Here is a 27579-nt window from a genome sequence, read left to right as displayed (position 1 = left end):
AACGTAAACGCTACAAACACCGCACTTCACAGTACTTGTTGCAACCCGATCACCTTATCGCTCTCTTTAAGGAGAAAAAAATCCCTTTCTATTTATGGGAAACAAGGTGGCGCTTATACCATCAAGTACTACCACATAATGCGGCTAAGCCATGGCTCCCAGAGGACCAGCAAGAGTGCCCTAAAATCACATGCAAACAGAAAGCTAGTGAGCTAGGTAAAACATTCAGGGAAACCCACTCACATTTCTTAAAAGAGTGTGTGGTAGCCAAAAGAGTGTGGCAGGGAGTAAGCAAGAGTGGCCTGATTTGGAAAAACAGACTTGGGAAGAACTAACATCAGGTTTGAGCGATAGAACCTCTTTTCGAGGTCCCAGAAAGAAACCTTCAAGGAAACAGTACAGAACGGGTGCCTTCATACTAGGGAACTGGAATGTTCCCCTTCTCGTAATCAGGTTAGTAAACCTGTATGTCATTTATGCAATGCTCCTGCATAGGAATAGGGAGGGAAGACGCGACCAAGAGGTTCAAGCAGATGAGACAGTAAATCTCTTCTGGAAAAGTTTGTATGGTTAAGTGCAAAAAGACAAGAGTATCTCTTCTAAACAGCAATGGGACGAATTGTGGAAATGGACGTTGGATGTAACCCCCCCCCCCGATTACCTGATGTGCCTTGAAATCCCCCACCCCTGAGTTACAGTACTACCTGCATATACTTCATAACCTTGTGGGTTTCCAAATCATTGTGTGTAAATCTTTGTAGATATTTATTTATTTATTTATTTATTTATTTATTTATTACATTTTTATACTGCCCTAACCCAAGGTCTCAGGGTGGTTCACAACAAACAAATACTAAAAACAGTTTAAAACAAATAATAACATGATATATATCATGTACAAACAACCCCTTTTTTATATAATTGTGCTTTGGCAATGTACTGTATGCTTTGGTAGTTTGTTGGTTCAATAAAAAAATCTCGTCCTATAAAAAAAAATCTTGTCCTATCTTGGAGAAGCTTGGGAGGGAACTTGAAACCTTCTGCTCTTCCCAGAGCGGCTCCATCCCCTGTGGGGAATATCTTACAGTGCTCACACTTCTAGTCTCCCATTCATATGCAACCAGGATGGACCCTGCTTAGCTAAGGGAACAAGTCATGCTTACTACCACAAGACCAGCTCTCCTATGAAACTGCTATAAAAAGTTCTATGAAACGGCTCCTCTGAAATGACCTTTGCTCTTCTGAGACCACCTCAATTCGATTCCAGGGCTAATCTTGCTCCAGACCTTATGTTAAGGGATTTCCATGTTTTTTGTTGTTTTTTCATATGGCCTGCCTAGATTTGGTTTTCTTTTTTCAAGGTGGAGTTTGAACATAACTCTTTTTGTACTAGGCAATGGACAACTGTAGATTTGTTTATATTTAAATGAATACTTACAAATGGGAAAAGCCTTACCCCTCGTTTGGGAGATGTAACAGTCCTAATTGAAATATGAGCTTCAAGGCAGTAAGGAGCAGACTAGTGTTGCTAGCACTGCTCTTCTGCAGGCTCCCAGAAGCCTCTATTTGAGACTGAAGATGTATGGGTCTTACTTTTTACATGCTCAGGAGCCTCACAGTATCATGAGTTCTCTGTTTGTTGGCATAGTGGGGATTAGTCATTTAGGAGGCAGTGGGACAATTACCCCTAGATTTAGCCAAAGCCAAATTGTAAGGGAGCTAGCCTTGCACCTTCCCCATGCTGGGATACCTAAGTAGACTCATGACATAAACTCACAAAAATTAGCTCTCCATTCAAGGTCTTGCTGCATGATTGACCCTCCTTTGGTTTACCTCCCCTCCATAGATATCTCAAACTAGCTAAAAACCAATTACCTCAAAAGGGAAGTAAGATAAGGTTCCACAATGCAAATTCCCTCCCGATCAGAAGAAAGCTAAAGGGGACAATAGAAACTCAGAGATGTATCCATTAAAACTGATTAGTTTACTAGGTGTTTCTGACCTAAAGAGTTACCATGTTTGCATGTTCAGTCACTCCATTTACATTGACCCATTCAAGCACTGTGCTGTAATGCAGCACAGCAGACACAAACAATGGGATCTTTTGAAATTCCCTGGTACTGCCCTATTCAGGAAAGAAGAGCAATTGAAATATTCCCTCAGGACACAATTTGGGCGTTAACTGCCCCTGGTTTCTTGAGCCAGTATGCTCCACTTGGACTCCAGTGCCCCTCACTTGGTCTCCATACATTGGAGTCACCCATTACTTGGACGCTGTCGCTGATGCTTGCCATACCACTTGGCAGAGTTTTGCTCTGCAGGCCACCCTTTCTTCCACGCCCTAGATTGGCTCTCCTGCCAGATCCGATCTGCACAGCCCTCTTCACTACCACCTGGAACTGGCTTCATGAGGACAGATGCTCTTTGGATCTGTCCCTGCCATCTAACCCCTTGATTCTTCACTGCTGTTTGTTGCTTCCCACTCCATCCCTGAGGAAATAGGTCCTTTGGTTGATCCCAAGCTACAAGGATCCACCTGCCAATAAAGGAAGGAATGAGGTTGTATGATAACTACTGTGCCCCAATCTGGGCTCCCTCTCTCTTCTCTCTTAAATCCAAGAACCTGTTTCTTCGAGCCTCCTTTCTCTGGTCAGCCTGGAAACTGCTTTAATTCAGACACTAAGCCAAATTTCTTCTTAGCAGTTGTATGGTTAATCTTGAAATGTATTTCTAGTAATAAAATTGCTTTTTAGTGACTCTCTTACTCCACTGTATGCCCTTGCCCTCAAATAAAGTCTTATTTGTTTTCGAACTTCAGCAATCTCTCTCTCAGTCCATTTTCCTGCCCCCAAAGCTTTGCACAAAAATTATTTTTGACATGGAACAGCTCCACTCTGAGCTAATTTCCCCACACAAAGCCCAAATGTAATTTTGGGGTGTTCATCAATCACCCTAGGGCAGTTCTGTTAACACTACTGGTGGATGAAGAGTCCAGCCTAGTTAGGGTAACTCGCTGAGCAAGCAATCCTAATTTGTTAACTGTTATCATTTCATATTCCCTTAGACCAGGCCTGCTCAACTTAGGCCCACCCCCCCCCCCAGCTGTTTTTGGACTATAACTTCCATAATCCCCACCCACTGTGGTCAATAGCCAGGGATTATGAGAGTTGTAGGCCAACATTTGCAAGAGGGCCAAAACTGAGCAGCCCTGCCATAGACAGAAGTTGATGTCAGGTGCATAATAGTAGGATTGTTTGTTTGTTACTATTCTTGTTATTCCAGATCAGTTCCATCAGATCATGTATATGATGCCCCACACTGAGAGCCAATTCACATGTTATATATTCTGGAACTCACTGTGAATGAGACCTGTGAGTTCCACATCACACATGCTAGCAGATGCAGGAAGTGCTTCTTTGTCCTTATGTGCATGTAACAGGGATGGGATCTGAGCCTTTCAAAGGGTAGCTTTGCATATCATGGAGCTGCCAGAGCCCTAGGACTGTGCATGGGCCCAACATCTGGTGTCAGGAAGGTTATGCTAACATTGGACATAACATGTGAACTGCCAATGTCAGAATATTCTATCCTACTTGTGGTCCAGAACCTGACAACTGTAACCAAGATCTGAACACATGTTGGGTTCCAGACCGCAAGTAGCGTAGAATATGCCAGCATTAACAGATTAGCAAGCCATGCCCAGTGTCAGCAGAACCTTCCTGACATTGGAAGTCGGACTCACTTGTGGGTTTAGAAAACCATCAGCTCCACCAAACTTCAGGTTCAGCATAAGGGGGAGAGATTCAGGTACAGAGGTTCAGGTTCAGCGTAAGGGGGAGAGCAATTGGCTCTCTCTATCCCCAGCTCAGCATCCCTCCAGTGGCTGTTGCTGGTGTCTATCTTATGTTTCTTTTTTAGATTGTGAGCCCTTTGGGGAGAGGGAGCCATTTAATTTAATTTTATTTATTTATTTATTTATATCTATGGAAACCACTTTGGGAACTTTTGTTGAAAAGCAGTATATAAATATTTGTTGTATTCATATTCGTAACACGTGAAGCCACCCCGCAAAGGGTATGATAGCAAATATAGCACATGAATCTACAAAAGACCCCATGTTTAGTCCACAATTTGTTCTCTTAGAAGAATCTTGATTGGTGGTGCCAAGAAAGCCTCTGCCAGGGGCCTTAGACAGCTGCTTACCATTGAGTAGAAAGTACTAGGCTAGATGGGCCAGTGGAATAAAATAGGTTCATATGGAAAGAGGGTGCAGACCTCAAAACTCTGGTTGGTTCTATCCCTTTATGCCCTTCCCCTTCCTGGCTTTTCCATTATTATTTTCTTCATCCAGATGATAAATGCCAGTTTGGAGAAGAGAAGGTGATGAGGTTTGCTGGGCAACTCAAGCAAGCCATTATAATAATAGAGCAACATTAAAGGTGTTATAGGAGATGACAAATGCAAATGTGCCTCTGTCATCTATTACAGCGAACAGCCTTTGAGATTATTACTCCTTTGTTCACTCAGCAAGAGAAAATGCCTTGAATGTGCACTTGTAAAGGGGATTACTGTGTGAATTCACTAATCCTCCGATTGCCATGAAGCTCGTTGTTCTTTTGTAGTGAATGATCAGCATTAATTCTGGGAAGTCTTTTCTCCCCGCCCTCCTTTCTTCCTTTATTCCAATAAATGTCACAAAATCATTTATTAGGCTAAGGGAACAGGCTGCAGACTCTAATTTGATTTCCCTCTTTCTGTGTGTGCGGCCTGCACAACTCCCTTGAGAGTCATAGTCATTTTTGCCACTTATTTTTAGAAAATGGCATTGCTAGAAATGCCAGTAAAAGTTGTTTTAAAAAAAAAATCTGTACCACTATCACTGGCTCCAAAAGCTTAAATGTTCTCTGTCAGATGATCATATTGCTGTGGTCAAAGATTGCTTTAGCATCAGGTAAACATATCCCAAGGGGGCAAAAATACAAATCAAAACCCCACACATCTTCTTTTGTTCCTAGTGCCAAAAACACTGAAGTTTGGGTTCATATAACCACCCTGCTCCTTCAGCTTTTTAATTTGTTTGTGTTGAGGAAGGATTTATGGATCACCTAAATTGTTGGCCATGTGCAGGAGCTGAATTTGGGGTAAAATGTTCTTAATATGCTTCTAAACCAAATTTGCTTATATATTTCAAATGTGTATTCTTCTATATTGGGTGAGTGTTTTTTAAAAAAATGTTCCGAATTGTGCATGCTGTGGATTTAACAGAAGATGTTAAAACATCAAATTTATTTTAAAAAGGCAACTTGAATATTTTCCACCAGGAAAATTATCACAGTAAAATTTGATATGTTTCAAAACTCAAAAATTTGAATTAATTTTCTGAAATTTTGCCACATTTCACATTTTCTTTCAGTGCTATAATTTTGTACATAGCTACAAAGCTTCTCAAGACAGAAAAAGTATTGATGCTTTTGAGATTTGGTGCTGGAGAAGACTTTTGAGGATACCATGGACACAGAGGCGTAACTATAGGGGGGGCAGGGGGGGCACATGCCCTGGGCGCCATCTTTTCTGGTCACGTGGGGGGCGCCGCCATGACAAAAAATTTTTTTTAAATTTTTTTGTTAATTTTTTGTAAATACAAATATTTCCTGCTCAGTGCAGCAGCGCTGCAGCAGTCAAGGGAGCACGTCGGCGCCCCCCTCCCCCATGAGTGGTCCCTTCCGCGCCGCCCGCGCCCCCCCCCCATTGCTTTGCTGTCGCCTGGCGGCCAGTCAGTGGCCTGGCTTGGCGGCGGCGGGGGGCGCTTGTGATGAAAAACCTAAGTATAATGTAGTATGTTGGGGGCGCGGGGGGGGCACCAATTCAGTGCTTGCCCCGGGCGCCGTTTTCCCTAGTTACGCCTCTGCATGGACAGCCAGGAAAACAAACAAATGGATCATAGAACAAATCAATCTAGAATTTTCACTCGAGGCACAAATGACCAGGCTCAAACTATCATACTTTGGACACAGTATGCAAAGACGAGACCCAGCTTCCCATAATGTTGGGGAAAGTTGAAGGAAAGAGAAGAAGAGGACGACCAGCAACAAGGTGGATGGACTCGATTACTACAGCACTGATTGTACCCCTGAGACCTTAAAGGCCAAGTTGAAGACAGATCATCCTGGAAAGAATCTATGTGGTTGCCAAGAGTCAACACCAACTTGATGGCACTTGATCAATCACATAGTTTCTAAATTTATGTGGACTTTGATATGGTTTTGTTAATCTATTCTTTTATCTAGTTTTTTAATTATTATTTCAGTTAGAATGTAGTTTTTTAGATACTGTTGGTCACCCTTTTTTTAATGTATGTCCACTCCTCCCTTAAACAGCTTAAAAAGCACAAGATTCTGGAGGGATTAAAGCTTAACAGTGCTTGTTGGGGCAAACCTTTCCATGGTTTGTTTCCTGAATAGCACCTCAGAAACTGCACAACACAGAGAAAACAGAGACCTACTAACAATTGTTTCCTACAATGATATGCCAGGAAAAGCTTAAAGGCAAAGATACTTGGCAATTGTGAAAATACTAGCTTTGGAGTCTGAAAGACTTAGAGATGAGAAGCATGACTACATACTGTTTACTGATCCTTTCACTGTGTCCTCACAGGATGCTTGATGTACCATGACTGAAGGTGAAAAAGTCTGCATTGTTCACAAAGGATAGAAGAACAGAACACAAACTAAGGTTCCTCTTCAGCAGTGTTCATAAGGCAAATCTTGAGTATAAATTTAGATCCAGTCTAGACTCACACAGGAAAATGTACTAATGTACCATAGATGAAGGTCAAGATGTTACATCAGTCATTACTAAATGAGCACGGCATGTTATTCATCTGTAAAATGGATGTATAAATTTGTCATGCATCTCTTCCCCAGTTCAGGTTCTGCTTCCAGTGCAACTCTTGGTTACAAACAAGACATTCTCCTTGATTCAGATGGCAAAACAATTTGCACTTGTGGAAACATTTTGGAACTGAGTGAGTATCATTCCAAATCTATATCCAATGACTGCCATCTACTTGGTGCACTGTGAAAAAGCACAGTGATGTGTCATGTTACAAAGCTGTGATGCTGGTCACAAAAATAGCCCTGATGCTACTTCAGAGGTAGCCCTGATACTCTTTTTGGAGCAGAAAAAGGAGCATTTCTGAAGGTTTCCCCATTGTTGTGAATATTTTAGCTGCTGCTTATATCTAGTGGGTTTTGACTTTTTCATTTGTAATTGTAAATTTGGTTTTAACTTGTTTTTAGTTAATCTCTATCAATGTTATTAATTTTGTATATTATAGTGTATCTGTTTTATAGGTTTTGTGAGCCTCCCCACGCAGTAGTGTACTGGAGGGATGGAGCATAAATATTTCTAAATAAATAAATACTGCTTCCGCATTCACTGCTCCAAAACAGCATTGGGGCTGCCTTTGAATTCTGCAATAGCTCCAGAGCACAGCATTCTGGCTCCATAACTCTGCACATCCCATCAGCCAGTAAAACTATTTTCAATCAATCAATCAATCAATCAATAAGCAAGCATGTTTAGACAGACAAATAGACTTTATCATGGTCATTGATCAGTACATGTTTAAATAAATACATAAAATTAATCTAGAGGTTATTTACTTATTTATAAAACATCCACGAATAATCTAGCCATATATTCACATGCAGTGAGGCTTCTTTTCCTTATGTCTAACATCAGGCTTGTTCTACATTTGTTTTCCTTATTATGTAGAAAGCCATCACCATGACCTTCAGTAACATTGAAATATTCAAACAGGTTTAGATGTAGCATGCTTAAAGGCCACTGGAGTAAATGAGGAATGACTCCGTAGGTTACCACCTTTAACTAATTATCTATATTTTCAGCCATACTGAGCATATTGTTAGAAAAGAGAGGTAAAAGCCTTTAGATAGGTAGGTAGCTCAGTAGCTAGGAGACAGACAAATAAAAACAAACAGAGAGATAGTTATATGGAGGGGTGATTTAAAGGTTACCAACTCCTGCATGAAACATTCTGGAAACTGCTTCTCCACAGTGACATACCAGCACCACATACTGTACACAGTGAACATTTGAAAGAGGGCGGCCCTTCTGTGAGGAAGGGTGAGGCGATTGCCACAGGTGCGGGTGTGAGGAGGAGTGTGGGGGCACCACTACAAGTGCCACCCCACAGGACTCCCTGCCCCATGCCAGCACCAGCTTTTCTCATCCCACTGAGGCATGTGCGGTTCGTTTTCCTTTTGTCATTCCTCTAGAGTGCATCCCTTCTTTCCCCTCTTATCCCACCAACACAAGCTAGGAATGCTCCTGCTGGCAGGTCCTCAGGGTACACTTCCAAGTCAGAGGATGAAGGCAGGGCTGTGTCTTTGGGCCATGGTGGAGGTGCTGGCTCAGGTTCCCCTAGTTCTTTTGGTGTGGTGGATACCAGTGGCATGGGATTGCCCAGGGTCTGAGTTATAGAGGTTGCATCTGCACATAACATGAAACCAGAGGTTGATGAACACATGGTTTCAAATTCAAACCATAAATCACATTGCAGATGTATGTCCAACTGGTTTCAGGAGAGGGGAGCCCCTCCCTCTTCCTGGTCCACCAAGGCCAAACCCAGCAAGCTCAATAGCACTCACATCACCAGAAGGTGGGCAAGGCATCAGCTCATCAACAGAATGGCTGCCATTGGCCACAATCTTAAAGGGAGTGTGCCATGAAAGATTGTGACTTTTCAGAATGGTCCACCTGCCCTCGGCATGGAAAGGGAATTTAAATCCCTTTAAATGCCATGCCATGCCATGCCAGTGCTTCTGCTGACAGCAATAGCACCACGGCCCTCCTAGGAGCCCCGCAACAAAACTTTCCCGCACAAGCACAATTTCTGGAGGGGGGATCTTGGGGGTGCATTATTTTCCTGTTACTCAAGGAAGGTAAGGGAACATGATGAATTCCTAGGATACGTATATGAGGGAGGACAAAGGATCCGGAGGCGGGGGGGGGTATAATCCGCCATGACCTAGGATGCTCTTGCGAGGGCTCATCCTGGGAAAGCAGTCTATGCAGACCAAATCTCACTCCTACTTACACCCCCCACCACCGCATTTTCTGACGTGTGCACACTACTTCCTGTCACTTCCGGTCCAAGGAGCAGACGGGGCAGGAGGGAGGTATGCTGCCATGCCGCCAGCCCGATTTTTCAGTGAGCACCAGCGGGGGAAATGCGGCAGTGGGGTAAGTGACAGCTTCTTGACAGCAGTCGCCAAGACAGAGTAGTTCTTGGTGGGGTAGCCATACCTGCTGCTTGCTTGTATAGAGCAACCTGGCTGGGCAGCATTTGCCATCTGGCCCCTATGGCCTGCCACTCACATGAGAGAGCAGTCCGTGGGAGAAGGCGGATTGTCATCACACATTATTAGTGATTCTGCCTGACACCCCTGTCCCCTGTTCTTCTCATGAGCTGTGAGAGGGTGTCCCCATGGCCTTACACTCTAATGAGTGAGCAGTCTACTCAGGATCAGCATCCATTGTCATCACACATGTCGAATCACTCTTTTCACTTGGGCAACACTAATCCTGCTGCCCAATAGGGATGTGAAAATCAGCTCAATCTCGAGTCGGTTCGACATCGAACTTGGCTGGCTCGACGGCTTACCCCAAACCAGACCCAGTTTGGCTCGAACTCAAGCTGAACCCTCCCCCTGCCAGTCTGGGGTTCTAACAAAAAATTGTTTAACTCACTGCCTCCAGGGGGTGCTACTGCAGCTGAGGGGGTCTTCAGCAGTCCCCCCACCGCCAGCCTCCCCCTGGTCTCCAATTGGCTCGGTTTGGGAGGTTTTCCGGCCACTGAAACAGCAGGGAAACCGCCTGAACTGCCAGATGCACCCACAGCCGCAGCAGTGCCCCCCACCCCTGAGGCAGTGAGGTTTTTTGTTTTTTAAAAAAATTGTTAGAACCCCAGGACCGGCTCAAATTTGACTTGAACCCGGGGATCTGTTTGAGGGAGGGGACCAAATATGCCCAGTCCTGGCTGTCCCTGGTTGGGGCTGCCTTTTAAATCCAGCTCTGGGTATTCCCACCTTTCCATGTGTTCCCATCCCGCTGTTGTAATGGGTTGCACTACTTATGTTGCCACCTTGAGTGTTTGTGCTTGTGAATGAAATACATTACTGTCATTTCATTCTAGGGGAGCAAAGCACTTAGTGCCCATCATGTCATCCCATCGCCTTTCCCTCCTGCTTACCTGGAAGTGGGAGCAAGGGACAGAATAGGAAGATGGCATGCCCCTGTGTAACTTTGCCTCTTGACACAAGAGGCACTGTCCTGCACAAACTGCAGTGTTCCATTATTTCATGTACTTTTTTAACCAACTACTACTATGACTGAGCTTAAAAGGGAGGCTGTGTGTGTGAATGTTTTCATCACTATCTGTAGGTGTTTTTGTTCTCAATTGCTCTGAAAAGGAATAAAAGTGTTCATCAATTCAAAGCCTCGCCCACACTCTGAATATGCTTTGTTTGTCTTGAATGACAACAGCACTAGGCCAAATCTGATTGGCTACATCATATTGTGATATCAACATATGCACTATATGGTCCACAGAATCATTATAAGAAGGAGAAAGAAGTTTTAGCCTGGAGAAAAATTTCACCAAAGCAGCTGCACTAATGCTGCATTTGTGTGCTAACTAGCTAACAAGTTTGGAACTTGTGTTCCATACTGTTGCTGTAGTGCAAACATGTTTTCACTTTCACAGCAAAGTGCACAATCTGTGGCAAGCCACATAAGTTTTGCTGGCAAACTTCTGCACAATCTCACAAGATCATGGTTCAAAAAACTCCATGACTTAGCAAAGCTAGACAATCATACTTCACTGAACAACTTTGTTCACTGCACAAGTGCAGCATTAGGATGTCAGCCACTAGCAACAAACACTTCAAGGTGAACATTTGCACATTTAAGGGGATTTTAACTTTCACCTGACAATCAAAACAGGTGAACATTCAATTCAGCCTCATTTTTAAAAAAACATGAACTGCCAATTTCCCCAGCACTGCAGATGATCAACAAAATCAAGAGTGAAAAGAAGAGCTATTACTTTACTTTTTATACTTGGCTATACCTACATAAATACCTTTGAAGAAGCAAGATAGAAAAAGTATTGATGCTTTTGAACTCTGGTATGGGAGAAGACTTTTGAGGATACCATGGGCAGCCAGGAAAACAAACAAATGGATCATAGAACAAATCAATCTAGAATTTTCATTCAAGGCACAAATGACCAGGCTCAAACTATCATACTTTGGACACATTATGTGAAAACCCAGCTCCCTTGAGAAGTCCATAATGCTGGGAAAAGTTGACCTTAAAGACCAAGTTAAAGACAGATCATCCTGGAGACAATCTATCTATGTGGTCACTAAAAGTTGACACCAACTTGAAGGCACTTAATCAATCAATCAATCAATCAATCAATCAATCAATCAATACATTCTCAAGTACAAAATGCATGCAGACCCAAATCAGATAGAAAGCACATCAAAGTTTAATGAATTAGAATTTGGTACATATCTAAATAGCCAAGGAGTTGCAGACCCCACCCCACCCCACCACCCAGAACCCCCTAATAAGGCTGTCACTTCTGAAGTTATTAAAAGCGACACACTTCCAGTTTTAAGAATGCTCATTTTGTGCGATGGAGTGTCTATAACTTGCAGTTGGGGGGGTGTAAAGTAGGAATTGGTCCCAAGTCCCACACTGAAGTCAAACCAATGCATATTTACTTAGAAGGAAGCATCTCTGAACACCCTAAGTCTTACTTCTCAGTAAACATACAGAGGACTGAGCTTCATGCTGAAAGCACAGCAGGACCCAATGCTAACCAGGACATTGCACCCCCCTGAGAAATAACTAAACAGGACACAAACAAGTGGGTTTAACTAAGGACACAACTTTTTGAACTTGCTACAGAGATCTGAAACATATAACAATTAGAAGGGCACTAATGTAGGACTGAAGTAGACTCCTTGAGAGGATGGCAGCCTCTCCCTTTTCTGAGTGAGTATCCTGGGCTCTGAGTGCAGGAACGCCCTCCTCTTTGCAGTTAGCGGTGCTAGGGAGCTTTTGCTTGGATCACCACTCTTCATACCCCAAGGTTATTTATCATTATTATTTACTACATTTTTATACCGCCTTTTCTGCCTTGACAAAGGCACCCAAAGCGGTTTACAATATTAACAGAAACAAATTACAGAATGTTAATAATAAAACGTTGTCTCAGGCTGTTGGTCTTTTGGGGAGCTGAGGACAAGAGCTCCCTGGCCTGGGTGCCTTCTTTCATGCCTACTTCTCAGGGAACACTGGTCTTTCCGTACAACAGGGAAGGTGGGGGGAGGGGCTGCCCCAACAGTCCTCACAGGCCAGAGCTGGTCTCAATGGGGGCCATAGATTGGGTAAGGCACTGGCAGGCAATCCACCAAGAGACTCCATTTCCAGTCTCCCCAAGTCACAAAGCACTGAGAGTCTGTTCCATGGAAATCCTCTTTTCACTTGCTAGTACCCCGAGGTTCTCACTGATAGTTCCCTATAGGCCAGTTTGGACAATACTGTACTCTGAACTGACGGCCATAAATATGTGGAGAAAGGGTGTGGGTGCACATATCTCACTCCCACATCTGATGTACCAGCACACTGCCCCCTAATCTCATGGGGATTGTTCCAAACCTTTAAATACTATTAATGCACTATTTAATCCACACATTTAAGGGCAGTTCAGATAAACTGTCCCCTGGGTTATTAGTACAGTCGTAGTAAATTCCCCTGCTTTGAAGAAATCAGATGCTGCAGCTTGGCATTCGGGGGCTGCATTTGCTAAATAAATAAATAAGTCACCTCAGGCCTGTTGCAAAATAAAATAAAGTTTATAAATGGTTCTCAAGAAGACAGGCATGTAAAAGAGGTGTCTGCTATTCCAGAAGGTAGGTGTGTGTGTGTGTGTGTGTGTGTGTGTGTGTGTGTGTGTGTGTGTGTGTGTTTAAAGGCAGATCTGGAATATTTGATCACCTAGTTTTGATCTTTCATGAATCACCTAATTCAATTTACATTCCTCATTTGAAGACCTTAATCCCACCCAGTACTCTCTCATTGTGAAATCTCAGGCTCAGGTCACTGAATATATCAGAACTTCTCTTGTGGCTTAGCTTTTACACTTCTCACCCCTTCATTAAGTTTATTTGTCCTTTAGGGCTGTTTCAAAGAATTAATGAGAGAATTTCTCCTCACCAGCACTTCTCACTTCTGTCTCCTTTTTTCTTTCCAGAGCCTCATTAGCATTCAGAAGCACTGTCTTTAGAGCTATGTTTTCAAGGTTAAAAAAAATTCTGATGGCAAGTAAGATTCCTAGTCTGAAGTTTTCCTTTGAAGTCTTTTTACAAGCCATTGGAGAATCAACTATGCAGTGAAGCAGTGCTCAGAATACTGACATTAGAAGTCAGTATTCAGACTGTATTTGTTTGGTACTCAAACAATTTTTACATTGACTCCTTAAAGTGTGATGCTGGCATTGCCACCTCATCAAAAGGAGAAGCAAATCTTGGACATTGCCATTTGCATACTTTAATTTGTTTAATACACATTGAAATGTCCATGTTCCTAGCACTAATGGCTGCTTTCTTCTTGATGTTTTGTCATTGAGTATAGATACCCAAGTACAAGGTTCCACAAATCTAGGCTTAGCTCACTAAAGTAAAGTTGTGCCATCCAGTCGGTGTCAACTCCTGGCACCCACAGAGCCCTGTGGTTTTCTTTGGTAGAATACAGGAGGGGTTTATCATTGCTTCCTCCTGCACATTGTGCGATGATGCCTTTCAGCATCTTCCTATATTGCTGCTGCCCAATATAGGTGTTTCCCATGGTCTGGAAACATACCAGCAGGGATTCAAACCAGCAACCTCTTGCTCCCTAGGCAAGTTACTTCCCCACTGCATCATTAGGTGCCTTCAGGCTTAGCTCACTAGCCAGCCATTATTTGTGGTCACCACCAACCCCCTCTCTTCCCTAAGATCCTTTTCTGGCATGCAGGCAGGGACAAAGCTTCTGTCATTTGCACTGGGTCATGGAGATGGTAAGAAACTGTAGGAGTCCTCTCTTATTGCTCAGAAACGATTCCTGCTCTTTCTTACCTTCTCAAAAATGGCAGCGGAAATGAGACCTCTGGTGAGGAGATCTGTGTAGTACTGAACGTCCTGCTTGCCGGAGGGCTGGGGGTACTCGTCACAGGTGAACTGTCAAGTGAATTTGAAAATGCCTGCCCAAGAGCAAAATGCATGTGTCTCAAATATATTATATGTGCACACATGTGCTTACACTGCAGTTTTTCTACACAAAATTTACAGGCGCTGAGATTGGATCCTGAGATTGGATCCTATGTATTTTGCCAAGAATGGTGACTAAAATGAATGTGTGCCATTTTATTTATTTGTTCTCTGCGTGGTTTACAATAAAAACAGTACAAATTAAAACAGAATTAAAACATTAAAACAATTTACAATTTAATACAAAATTATTCAAAGGATAGGGATGTTGCACCCACGTATCTGTATACATATGAATCTCTTATACTGAGTTATACCAATGACCCATCTAGTCCAGTTTCCTCCATCTGGCAGCTTCTGCCCATGATCTCAGAGCTAAAATAGATAAGAAGCTAAACATTTAATTAGACCCTGGGTGTTTTTTATTGTTATTGTAAATAACAGCCATGTGGGGCCCCAGTTCAGACTGGGACTATGGCAGGAGGGTGGAGACTTTGTTGCTGCCCATGGTCCTGACCAAGATCAGGCCCCCACGATTGCTCTTTGCCCCAGGATGGAAGCTCCCTCTGTTTAACCTCTAGGTTAAAGCACTTCCATCCCCACAATTCCAATCCAGATTGGGTGCCCATACAACTTAGATACTGTGCAGTGCCCTACCAATGGAAGAATGGGGCACATGTGCTGGCTTCATGAGTGTGGAAAGCCTCTCAATGCTGCTTGCAAACACACAGTCTCCATTGCACCTAAGAATCACTGTAGGATGTTTCTGTAGGAGAATAGTCCTACAGCAATGACACAATCATTATGAGACAGAGGGCCTGTGCATTCCCAAGCAGCATTGACAGGCTTTCCACACTCTCGGGGCCAGAGCCCTGTTCTCCCATCAGCAGGGCACTGTGTGGTATCTGTCATTATTTATTTATTCATTCATTCATTCATTCATTCATTCATTCATTCATTCATTTATTTATTTGATTTCAATACCGCCCTTCCAAAAATGGCTCAAATAGCTCTGCAATTTGGGTGGTAGCCTCTACCCATTAGGCACTTAACTTAAACTGAGTAGTACCTCATTGCCTTGCGAGTGGGAGTGGGGGTGTAGTTGGCACATGGCAGTTGACAATTGGCACTGTCTAAAAGACAGTCAAAATGAATAGAAGAAATGAAGGTGTGTAATGAATCCTCATAAGGATTCATTGAGTGAAAGTTATTATACACCAAAGAATCCGAACACTTGAAAAATAGTGACCACACATTTTGCTCCATAACTCCACTTCTATAAGGGCTAGAGCTTAGCTTTTTTTTTTTAATGAAAGCTGGGAATCTGGGGAAATTAATAGGACCGATCCGAAACCCGAATCAATTCGAATCCAATCAGTTGCGATTCAATTTGTACTTGAATCTAGCCAATGGACCACAGGGGTGATTCGTTTTGTCTCCGAATCACCCGAATCAGCTAGATTCGGGTACAAATCAATTTGTATCCGAATCAATTAGCACATCCCTAAAAGAAACATAAGAGAGACACCAGCAACAGTCACTGGAGGTACTGTGCTGGGGGTGGATAGGGCCAGTTACTCTCCCCCTGCTAAATAAAGAGAATCACCACATTAAAAGGTGTCTCTTTGCCAAGTTAGCAGGGGTTATTAGAAACAAATATGTATGGCCAAATGATGTAATTGATGTCACATCCAGTTCAACCTACAGGCAGATTTTTTTAAAAAAACTGTTATCTTCAATTATTTAACTGGATATGCTGGAGATTGAACCTCTTGGAGCCTTCTACATTCAAAGCAAGTGCTCCATGAACAAGTGCTCAAAGCAAGTGAACAATGGCCCCTCCCTGAGTACAAAACGTCAGGTGAGTAGTGGCCTTATGAAACAATTAAAAATGTCCAGGATTTTAAAAAATGAGAGGTCAAAACACTTTAAAACTGGCTATTTAAATGCTAACAACAAGGTAATAAAGGGGGGAAATCATCAAATTTCAAGCAAGAAAATGAATCACCAAGGTTATGTTTTCCAACAAGAACTTTTTCAGTCTGTTATTAGTCTTGAAAGGTCTTTCAATATGCTACATAGAGCCAATTATAGACATTGTTTCAGTGTCCCTTTTACTCTTTATGTCATATATTGTGTGAAGGAATAATTAGAATCCATCACTGTGAAAACAAAGCAACATAATTACCAGTGAAGAAATAAATCATTGGGTCTTTTTGTTCTTAAGTAGGTGATTCAGCTTAAGGTAATGTACTATGATAATCAATAACCAATAAAGAAAATAAGTGACAGCCACACTGTACGTCACATAGCAAAAGTGATCAAGATGCATGATGCTCATGAGGCCATTTTACTAACTGACTCATTGACAGCACAAAAGAAAATGTGAAATAATATCTCTACATACAACAGTAGGATGGTATTCAAAAACAGAGATTCTTGTCTAGTGAGCTAGAATCAGTTGAAACAAATTAGTTTGTTTCTCTATGAAAATAGATTTAATTTTGCCATCTTTGGCAGATAACACTTGTGGAGTTAATATTTCAAAATACTCTCTGATTTACAGATGATCATGTCATATCCTTAAGATGTGGAAAGATTACATCCTTTGAAGATCATCCAAAGCTTGTTTTCCACATGGTAAAGCTCATCTTTAATGAATGACAGCTCATTCAAAAGAAATTCTCACCTTGCAAAAATAACAGAAGAAAAATCACATTGTAGTGAATGTATTAAAAATGACCACCAGTCTCATCTAGTCTGATCCTGCTACCAGAAACAGTAAAAGCAAGCCTGGCAGACACCTAGCACAACTCTTCATAAATGTGGGGGGGGGACAGAAGTATGTCAAGGAGGGGCTCTGATGAAATATTCCTCAACTGGGGCATTACATATTGCTCCCTGTGATGGTAAGGGGTGTCTACTGGAGCACCGCCTGGAAGCAGGGATGTGCATGAATCATGATTTGTGCACTGATTCAAAGGGTCAGTTCAGGCACCTTTAAGAATCAGGAGAGCAGGTCTGTACCTACTCCTTCACCACTCGCCACAGCTTCCTGCTGCAGTGTCACGATCCCCAGCATCCCTCATGTGGCTGACCATGCAAATTGCCACCGCGCATGCATGGAAGGTTCGGTGCATGCTGCAACCGCATGAGGTTTGCTGGGGACACTGCAGCAGGAAGCTGCAACAAGTGGCGGAGGAGCAGGTTTAGTGCCAGATCTGATCCTTTGAATCAGTGCACAACTCACAATTCATAGACATCCCTACCTGAGAAGAGTATGACCTGGGACTGTGAACCTGGGGGGAACACCCAGGGGCATAGCTATAACTGAACGAAAGGGTTCAAAGAACACGGGCCCCCAGCTCCTGAGGGCCCTCCAGCTCCATCCCTCCCTGTTTTCTTCATTGTCTCCCTCACTCTGGGGGGCTGCCCGAGAAAGGGATGAACACGGGCCCCCTCTCCCCTAGCTACGCCCCTGGAAAAACCTCTAGGAAAATCTTTTGAAAAGAACATATAACACAGTTCCTTAAAATTGTCAGGTCTCAGGCCAGGTTTGAGTCTGTGATGTCACAAACAGGAACGTACCGTTAATAAGACAAAGGGAGATGAATGTCTCCTGTCCCACAGCCTCTGAGGGGCCCCCCAAGGCCAGTCCTTGCCCTCTCTCCAGTCCCGTAGCCAGGAGTGTGGGCAATAGCGGGACTTGCCACTTCAAGAGTTTCTCTTTCCCCCCAGCTGAGCTGCAGTCCCCCCCCCCCAAGCAGGTTCTCTGTGACTTTTAATGTCTCTTTTGTCAGTCGGGAGGAGAGTGGCTGCAACAGCAGAGAAAGGAAAGGCTTAAAGCCCCATCTTTCCCCAGCAGCAGCCATCTCTGATTGGTCCTCCTCGTCTTGAGCTCCTCCCCTGCTCAGCAACTGAGTGCAGTTGCTGAAGCTGAACTAAGGATGGAACTTAGCTGGGAGCTATCTGTTCAAATAAAAAGAAAAGTCAAACAAAAAATGCTTACCTGTGTCTTTTGTGTGTGGTTTGTTTGTTTTTCCTGCTTCCCACATTTATGGGGTGTGTGTGTGTGTGTGTGTGTGTGTGTGTGTGAGAGAGAGAGAGAGAGAGAGAGAGAGAGAGATTATATCCCCAATTGAAAGCCTTCCTTTGTGTCTGTGTCCTGCTCCCCGCCAGCCATTGTTTGTGCCCGAGTTATTTTTAACGTTTTAAAAATGATTTTAATTTATTGGGTGCTTCCCTCTAAGTCTTCATCCATGTGATGTTCCCCATAGAACTTGCAATGAGTAGTTTTCCTCTCTGTGGTGGTGGCAGGGGTTTTTTTGGTTGGTTGCTGGTGGTTGAAAATATATTCAATTGTTTTTTTAAACCAGTTCTCAAAAAAATGTTCCTTGCTCCCAGAATAGCTCACAATACTTGAGGGCTGGGGAAGAGTGGAGCTAGCCTAGCATCCTGGATTGTTTGCTAATTTTAAACTGGTTTGACTGGATATCCCTTCGCCTGCCTTTTCCAAATGAAACATATTGAGGCGGTTCCCACAATCAGTGGGAGCTGCCTGGAGAGGGTTAGCTGGGAGAACAGGCTTAGCCCACTCTCCCCGCAGACAACCAAGCAGTCTGCTCCGCTAACTTGGGCTTAGGGGAGGGTTATTTAAGCGGGTTAACCGCTTGGAGGCCCCTAGCCCGATTCCGCCTGATTGTGAGAATAGCATCGTTGTTGTTGTTGTTAAATCCCACCATGCTATAGCCCTGACAAAAAATGTTGAGCTTGGGACAGAAGCTTCCTTTGGAACCCACAGAAAGGGAGGAGAGCTGGTCTTGTGGAAAAAAGTATGAATTGACCCCTTGCAATCCCCCTACAACGAAGCTGATAATGTTGTATTATTCGGTTCTGCTGTTGTTTACACCTTCCCACTGTAGTCTCCTGTCCTCTGCTAATCTGCTACACTATATCACACATGTCCTTAATGTTCTTCTGCAGCAAAGACATGGGACTAGGAGAAGGAGAGGAAGGCAGCGAGGGACCCATTTTAAAATCTCCTCTCTGAGCCCACTCCAACCTTTGTACGCCCCGGTCACAAAGGGTGGACAATTGGCATCCACAGTGTGCAGACTAAAGGTACTGCTCTGTTAATAGGCAAGGGCAGTAAATCAAGATCCCAGAGTTTGTACCTACCACCATGCCTGGCCACCAGAGCCTTCATACTACCAGCTAATGGTGCATACTTCTATTCACTTCTGCATAGGGCATTGAGGCCTGGGCACAAGCAATCCACAGTGGGTCACAAGATTAAGTTTCTTTGCCTGAGAAAAGATTTCTTGAATCTCTGCATATTAGATTGAGGCTATTCCCACGATCACTGGAAAGTGGGTTAAGGGAGCTTAGCCCACTTTCTAGTGATGGTGGGAACCACTGGGCTCGCAAGCAAGCCTGGTGCTCCCAAGGTGGCTAGCCCGCCTAATTCTCCCTCCCCTTAAATGAGGTTAATAGAGCGAGCACCTGTTAACATCATTTTTTTGCTCGTGTTTTGCTGTGGCACGTGGCGACACACAAGTAGACCCCTGACTGAGAGGCTGCAAGCAGCCTCCCAGGCTCAGGGGTCTCTCCAAGATGCCATACATGCTTGCATGGGGCATCCTGGAACTTCCAGGGGCCACGCGATCCCCGATCCCTGCAGCCCCCACCAGCTCTGGCTCAGGGCTTCCTTTTGACCGTCTGTGAGGAGAGCGGGCTAAGCCTGCTCTCCCCACAGACCCGGAAGAAGCTCTTCTCACCTACAGTGAGAAGAGCTTCATTGTTTAACGTTATTTGCATAATAATAATGGTGTACATGCATAGTTCTTCCAGAAGCAACCAATTTATATATACAGGAGCTTCCTTTTTGTGTGTAACCAAAAGATATCCATAAAATATTACTGGGTCAGTCACAGAGGCATGCAAATTCCAAAGTTTTATTTTGTTACTTTTCCAAAAGCAGCCCTGATCAACCTGGGCCCTCCTGCAGATGTTGGCCTACAACTCCCATAATCCCTGGCTATTGGCTGCTGTGGATGGGGATTGCCAAAGTTGAGCAGGTGGCTTGTACAGAAAAGAGAGCCCCACCATCCTGTAATGTATTTTCATGATATAATCTTATGCCCTGTGTAGTTGACGGTCAACTTCCATGTAGGAGAAGAAGGCAGCATTCTGAGAAATAGACCAGTGTAATTGACCATACAATTCTGAGCAACCATGAGTTTGAGAACATTCTATGCATCTTAAATCTAGTCTTCTTTGGTCATTTCAGAGCCTCTGGATCTATCGCTGCTTCTGCAATCTGGGATGAGTGGTTGTAGAATGGAGTGCTTCCAGGCACGGAGCCAGACCGCTGGCAGCCCGTGTACGGCCACAGCGGCAGCCCCACTGACCCCGCCCCCGCTTCTGACGTCAGACGCAAGGGGCATTGTCTGGCTCTGGCTCAGGTAAGGTGTGAACCCTGTTTAAATTTTTGCTTTATAAATAAATAAAATAAACCCAGGGACAGCATTCTGGACCAAACCCACAAGGTGACTTACATTAAAGTCCTAACTTAAGTTGCCTGGGCTTGAACCAAAGGTAACCAAAAATCAATAACCAAAATCAAGTTATGCATGAAATCCTCCACCAATTTTTGCCGATTTCCCCTTTCTGCTGCAGCCTTCTGTACCCTATCCCAAAGGATACTCTGAACCTCAAGAGCAGATTTGGGGGGAATTATGGGAACTGCTATGGGGAGCAGGGGGCAAGAAAGGCCCAGTGAACAATCAGAATTTGATTAGCATATATCTAGATCCAGCCCCCTATTTATTACAGGGGTAATACCTCACAGGGTTGTTGTGAGGATAAAAATAAGCATGTACACCACTCTGAGCTCCTCAAAGAAAGAGCAGGATATAAACAAACAAACAAAACTGACACTGATCAATTTTATATTATTTCATTGTTGATAGTGCTGCTTATATAGTGGTAGAGATTAATACATTGGAAGAAATAGAGAGTGATATTTTAAATTGTCATGTACTGATAAATAATTGTTAAAAACTCCTCTGTTTTTAACGCTGAGCAGAAATCTGCTTTCCATCATTGGAAAGATTAATATTCTAGGTAGGGTGTTTGTGGAGAAAACAGATACAGATCTATCATGGGTCTTTCAACACCTTTGTTTGCTGTGTTAATTATCAGTGCCCTGAATCAACAAATGCTTGATAATGTCAACTGTATTGTGAAAGTTAGAGCAGCAGCTGTTATCTTAATAAAATATCTCAATTCCTCTCCACCCTTAAGCAGAATCAACAGGGGAGGGCTATTGAGAATAACTCTGAATACACCAGAGAAGTGATTGATGAGAGATCTTTACTGTCAAGCCAGCCACTTAGCAGTGTGAATGAAAAAATAGGATTGCCAAGTCATGAGATCAAAAATTCTGCTTATCTGCAAGGCCTGGGCATAGAGTCCTCCAGGTCCAAAGGGAAGGATCTCAAAGTGGGGATGGGAATGGAGGTAGGGGATAAACAGAGCCCAGATGTTTGGGGTGGAGGGAGGAGCAGAACCCAGCACAAAAGCCTAAGGTGTATAGCTAAAAAATATGGTCAAGTGGGGGAAATGATCTTGTCCTTTGCTTTTGTAGGAACAGGCCTGAACATGAAGGGAAAAAATTGTGATCAGTTTGCAATGCAACCCTAATTAATGGATTAATTTTAATGCAATCCTAATCTTAATAAAGGGCAGTAGAGTCCATTCAGTCTCCTTTAGAAGCAGTTCCATTGCCAGCCACCAAAATCTTACGGTGCCATGATTATAATGGCAGTGGAAGTATGTCATTCCACTATAAATGGTAAGAGCGGTATCACCCTGACCCTTCCAGAAGACACTGGGAAGTTCTATGGAGTCGGGATAAAGTAGATTAGAATGTGTGGCACACTTATTTACTTATATATCAGAGGTTTGTAAACATGAATACTTATTGGCGGGTAAGGAAAATTGCATAAAGTAGTTCCACTGAAATTAAATGTTAGGCATTGCCTAACTTGTTTTAATTTCAATAAGACTACTCTGAGTAATTTTCCTCATGTCAGCCACTGAATTTTGCTCTACTGTCTCCCTCACTCTGCCTTGTACAGTTGCACAACCTCTGCCATAATTTTCTAAATAATAGCAGGACACTTATTTCTAGACAAGCACATCTTGTGTGTAGCAATTAGGGTTACCAATATTTTTAGTGGTCATATTCCTATGCCTTTATCAGCAACTTCACATGCCCAAATTTAGCAGGTCTCAAACTATCATGGAATGGACAGCAATGGAAAACTTAATTTCTGCATGCAAGGGTACTATTATTTTAAAACTATTTATTTTCTTTTTTCCATTTAAAGCACACAAAGTTATAAAATAAACAATGGATCACATATAACTAGCAAAGGAATTATAAACAAAATGCAAATTCAGTTCAGCACTATTAATATCAGAAAGGGGACAGAAATTATCCATATTATCTTAAACATATATGTTTTACTTAATAAATATCATCTTTAGCCTCTCTGACCTAGTATAAGTGAGCTTAGAATCATCAATAAAAACAGGAACAGGGCCAGTAAAATGGTGGCAGCCCTGCTAACCACTGTTCCCTCTAAGGCATGCACATGTGTGCATGCTCATACGTTTTCTGATAGCCGCTCAGTTCATTTTGGATCCCACTCAGGTTGAATCAGGAAGGCCCCACTCTGAATGCACATGCGCACATACTACCTTGATACTGCCACCCAGAACAAAACTCATTCCTCACAGAGATGAAAAAAATTAGAGGGACCAGTGCTGCTAACTGGGCGAAAAAGCACCTCTCAAAGTGGTGTTTCTCTTTATATTAAGCAGGGGCAGAGTAACTTGCCCTCTTCAATCCCAGCACAGAATCCATCCAGTGACAGTTCCTAGTGTCTACTTTGTGTTTCTGTTTAGATTGTCAGCCCTTTGGGGACCTCTCCTTATTATTCATTTTCTATGTAAACTGCTTTGAGAACCTTTTTTTTTTGTTAAAAAGCAGAATAGGAGGTGGTGGTGATAGAAGCTATTGCTTGGAGTGCATTTTTTATTCAAAGGCAGAATACCATACTAACATTGTAGCGAATAGCGGATAGCCTTTGTCTCAAGGCAAGGGGAAAGAAAAATGCTGATTCATTTCCTCCATGTTAGCTCAACAAAGGTAATTCCTTTAAAACTGAACTTTTCCTTGGTAATCGCTGCCACCACGCCCACTTTTAACAGAGCTTAATCCCTCCCTGGTGTGGGCAAAATTCCAGGGAAACTCTCCTTCGTTTACCAATGGAAAAATACAGAAAACCAAGACATTGCTGGTGCTCACAAAGCCTGCTCCCCCACCTGGCTCCTTCCGAGAACAAAGACCCTCTTCACTTCCTGCCTCCAGGCCCTCTAGGTCCCAGTCACAGTGTGCTAAGTGGCTGATCCCCAGAGGTCACTGCCTGGCAGACAGGACAGGGATCACTTCTGGTTCACTCAAGGGAGGGGCCGATTGCTACAAACATACATACCAGCATACCATGCATACCAACATTCCATGAATGGAAATTGGGGTGTTTTTGTCATAGCTCCCTTTGAAAATTCCTGTCGCTCCCTTTGAAAATTCCACCCTAAGACATGACACTGTTCTGTGTACAAAAGGGAGGCCCCTTTTGTCTGCTTCATGAATGAGGTGGTGCTAGTGGTTACTGAAGCAAAGAATCTCTGACTACATACAGTATTATGGCTATGACTGTCGTGCAGCTAGTGATTGAACAAGTACAAGGAATTTTAATTTCTATATTAAAGTGAGGACCTTAGCAGATTAGTTCTTGATTGAAATGGCCATTCCACTTTCTCTCAGAGAGTTTGATTTTCCTGTAGACTGGAGAAGGCTGGCTATTTTAATGCTTTTTGATCAATTCTTTCTTTCCCTCCCAACTGTTATTTGCTGAAATTAAGTGAGTTTTGATTGGAAAATAAGCTTAACCAACTGCTTTATTAGTCAGCGGAAATTGCTTTGGCTAATTGACAGCGGAAATATTGGAAGAGAAATCAAGACCTGGAAAATGTTACTTAACAGGAGTACTTCAGCCTTCCTTAATCATGTTAGAATACAATTTTGCAGAGATATTGAATGTAGAGATGCTACAGAGTTCTCTTCAAGGCAGAAGAGTAAAAATTCTCCCCAGCAGCAAAAGAGTAATTGCATTAGACTTACTGAAATAAAGGTGATTTATCCAAGTTTATGCCTGGGAATATGAGTTCTAGAAATAGAGAAGAAAATTGATTATTTGATTCTCTTTCTCATGCAATTAGGCTTTTATTTCTTGAAAATGAACAGGATCAATCCCCACTAGATTGCCCACACACCAATAGGGAAATTGCCACCTAAACTGTAGAGATAGGCCTAATTCTTACAAGATTAAAGCCTACACAACTTGGACACAGCAATTTTGATTCCTTAAATGTAGGCACTGCCTACTTTAAAATGAATCTGTTCATAGGACATGTTGACTGGTGCTGCTGACTATTTGGGATAACAGGGATTTGATTATCTGGTTCACTAATGCCAAATTATGCAAATATGCTAATATCCTGCAGATACATACTCAAAAACCCATTTGTTTCCTGCCCATAGCATCTAGCTATTGCCAGTGACGATAACTGAAATGTTACATATTATTGCTTTGTTTTTCTTAATTGCATTGGATAATTTGAATAATGTCTGGCATCTGCACAGGGCAGGAACAAGCAGCATGAAAATAAAATTCCTCTAAGAAAAGTGAGCTGACTGCTCTCTTGATTAATACAGCACCATAAAATGAGCATGAAAATTCACCTGTCTACCTCTCAGTTTATATAAATAGTGTGTACACACAGACACAGAGTGCATCATCACATAGGGCTTTCCTCCTGTAACTCAGAGGAATTAAGAATAAAATTTAAATCAGAAACTACAAAAACAGTGTAAGGGGTAGTGATAGCACAGATCCTTCCTGTTTATCCACCCTTCTGAAGACTCACAGAAAGTGATGGGTCCACATGTTCAAAGCCTTAATCATCCATCCTTCTGTCATTGACAGGATGTGAAAAATAATCCTGCCTGGGTCTGCCTCCTTCCATGTCTTACCAAGACCAAGGTAACTCATTCATCTGGAATTCACTAGCCTACCTGCAGCCGGTTTCCTTAATGAAAACAAATCTCTTGTTCTGGCTTCAAAGGCATATCCTTTGCAAAGAATCATGGAAGGCTCTAGAGGGAGGTGGGGTGAGTTGGAGCTGACTTTTGAAGAAGAGAGGCAACACTGTGTTTCTTGGTCTTGACTTTCAGAGCTGCTGGCTTGTCCTGAAGCTGAGTGGAGGCTGCCCATCTGGGCATTCTATCATGCTGACAACCTCTTGAAAAACTGCCTCTGCCAGCTGCTTTGCATTATTGTTAAGCTCTCAGTCTCCAAATAGGCCCATCAATCCAACTTGTCAAGGTTTGTTGTTCCTTATAGTGGCCAAAACAAAAAGTAAATCGAGATAGCAGTTGTGTTTAAAAAAGCAAGCAGGAGAAAGAAAGAGAAAGAAACCCAAACAAAACCTTTGCTGCTGCATATTCTGCAAATGTGTCTCTATTCAAACAATTAACTCTCCCAGAAAGTCAGGTTGGCAACAAGACAAGAGCCAGTAGCTAGGGATAACCTGGATTGGCTGTTGCAAATTGTTAGGATGTCTGTCGGGTGGAACTTCAAGAAGGATGAGGCCACCAGATCCCAAAACAGATTGTGAAGAACTCCAGAGGGATCTCTTGAAACTTGGTGAATGGAAAATAGAATGGCAGGCGAGCTTCACTGTAAGTGCAAAGTGATGTACACTGGAACAAAACAAAACAAAAACTAAAGAGGCTTTAGTCTGCATATTATTTGGCAGGGATTTAAATTAACTTTGAGTACCTGAGAAAAATATCTTGAGATCACAGCACAGAAAGCTCAGTGAAAACACTAGCTCATGGTGCTGTGGCCACGAAATGGGGAAATTCAATGTTAGGAAGCATTCAGAAAAGGACTGAAAATAAAACTGCATTGAGAATGTAATTTACAGTTTTGATCACCCCATCCCAAAGAAAAGCTTATAGAATTGGAAAAGAAACAGAAACTGACACAACTAAAATAAATGAAGGAATGGAGTTTCTTTTAAACAACGGAAGGCTATAGAAATTGGGGCTTTTTAACTGAGAGGGAGAGAAAAGATGAGTAGGTGGGGATCATGATAGAGGTTTATAAAATTATAAACTGAATTGAACTGAATAGAGAGTAACTTCTCTCTTTGATTCTAGCAGAACTCAGGGTCATCCAATGAAACTGATTAGCAGTTGCTTTGGGAGAGATGAAAGGCAGTAATTCACACAATGGCCACATTTGCACGGTGATGGTGGTGGTGATGAAAAGGTTGCTGAACCTGCAGTTAATTTTTGTAACTGTGATATTCATCCAACCACAGCCCAGCAACCTCCAGTTTGAGGGGAGCCCCTGTCTCCTGGTCCGCCAAATCCGCATCCCATCAAGCTCATGTCACCAGACTGTGGGCAAGGCATCAGAATGTCTGCAGGGCTGCAGGCATTGCCCACAGTCTTCAAGGCGTGATCGTGCCTTTTCAGAAAGGATGACCTGGCCACCCTCAGCAGGGATAGGGCATTTAAATCCCTTTAAACGGCATTTAAGCCCTTCTCCTGACAGCAATTGTATCACTGCCCCGTAGGAGCCTCGCACCAAAACAGTCTCGCACCAGCACAATTGCTGGCAATGGGGGGATGCAGGGGGCATTATTTTTCTGTTACTCTGGAAAGGGGTCATGAGGACTTTCTAGGAGAGAGAGAGAGAGAGAGAGAGAGAGAGAGAGAGAGAGAGAGAGAGAGAGTGTGTGTGTGTATGGGAGGGCAAAAGATCCTGGGGTCTGGTCCACTCCACTATGACCAAGGATGCTTGTTGATGGCTGACCCTGGCAAAGCAGTCCAGGGACACCAAAACACACTCCAGCCCTTGTGTTGGTTTGCCATCTGGAGATTCATCTTCTAATGAGAGGGCCAGTCCACTGGGGCAGACCAGAGGCTCCAAGACCTTTGATCCTCCATCAGAGTGTGATCTCATGAGTTAGGCCATCCAACTAAAGGGGCCTCTGCTTGTGTGAGGCCCCCTTTCTATCTGGTTAATATTAG

The 27579-nt window shown here is 43.1% G+C and overlaps 1 long non-coding RNA gene across 1 annotated transcript in view; it reads right to left on the bottom strand.

The window, feature by feature from the left end:
- Window positions 1–25740, bottom strand: part of LOC128324845 (uncharacterized) — a 119925-nt gene extending 94185 nt beyond the window's left edge. The window contains exons 1-2 of the long non-coding RNA XR_008307130.1: window positions 25552–25740; window positions 24598–24643 (exon numbers count right to left, since the gene is read on the bottom strand). This is a non-coding gene — a long non-coding RNA (uncharacterized LOC128324845). The remainder of the gene's footprint in view (window positions 1–24597; window positions 24644–25551) is intronic.
- Between the last annotated feature and the right edge of the window lie 1839 nt (window positions 25741–27579).

This window comes from Hemicordylus capensis, chromosome 4 (genome assembly GCF_027244095.1).
Source record: "Hemicordylus capensis ecotype Gifberg chromosome 4, rHemCap1.1.pri, whole genome shotgun sequence".
In the NCBI taxonomy this organism is placed as follows: Eukaryota; Metazoa; Chordata; class Lepidosauria; order Squamata; family Cordylidae; genus Hemicordylus; species Hemicordylus capensis.
The sequence above is the reverse complement of the archived record's forward strand: the minus strand, read 5'-3'. Positions and strand labels throughout refer to the sequence as shown.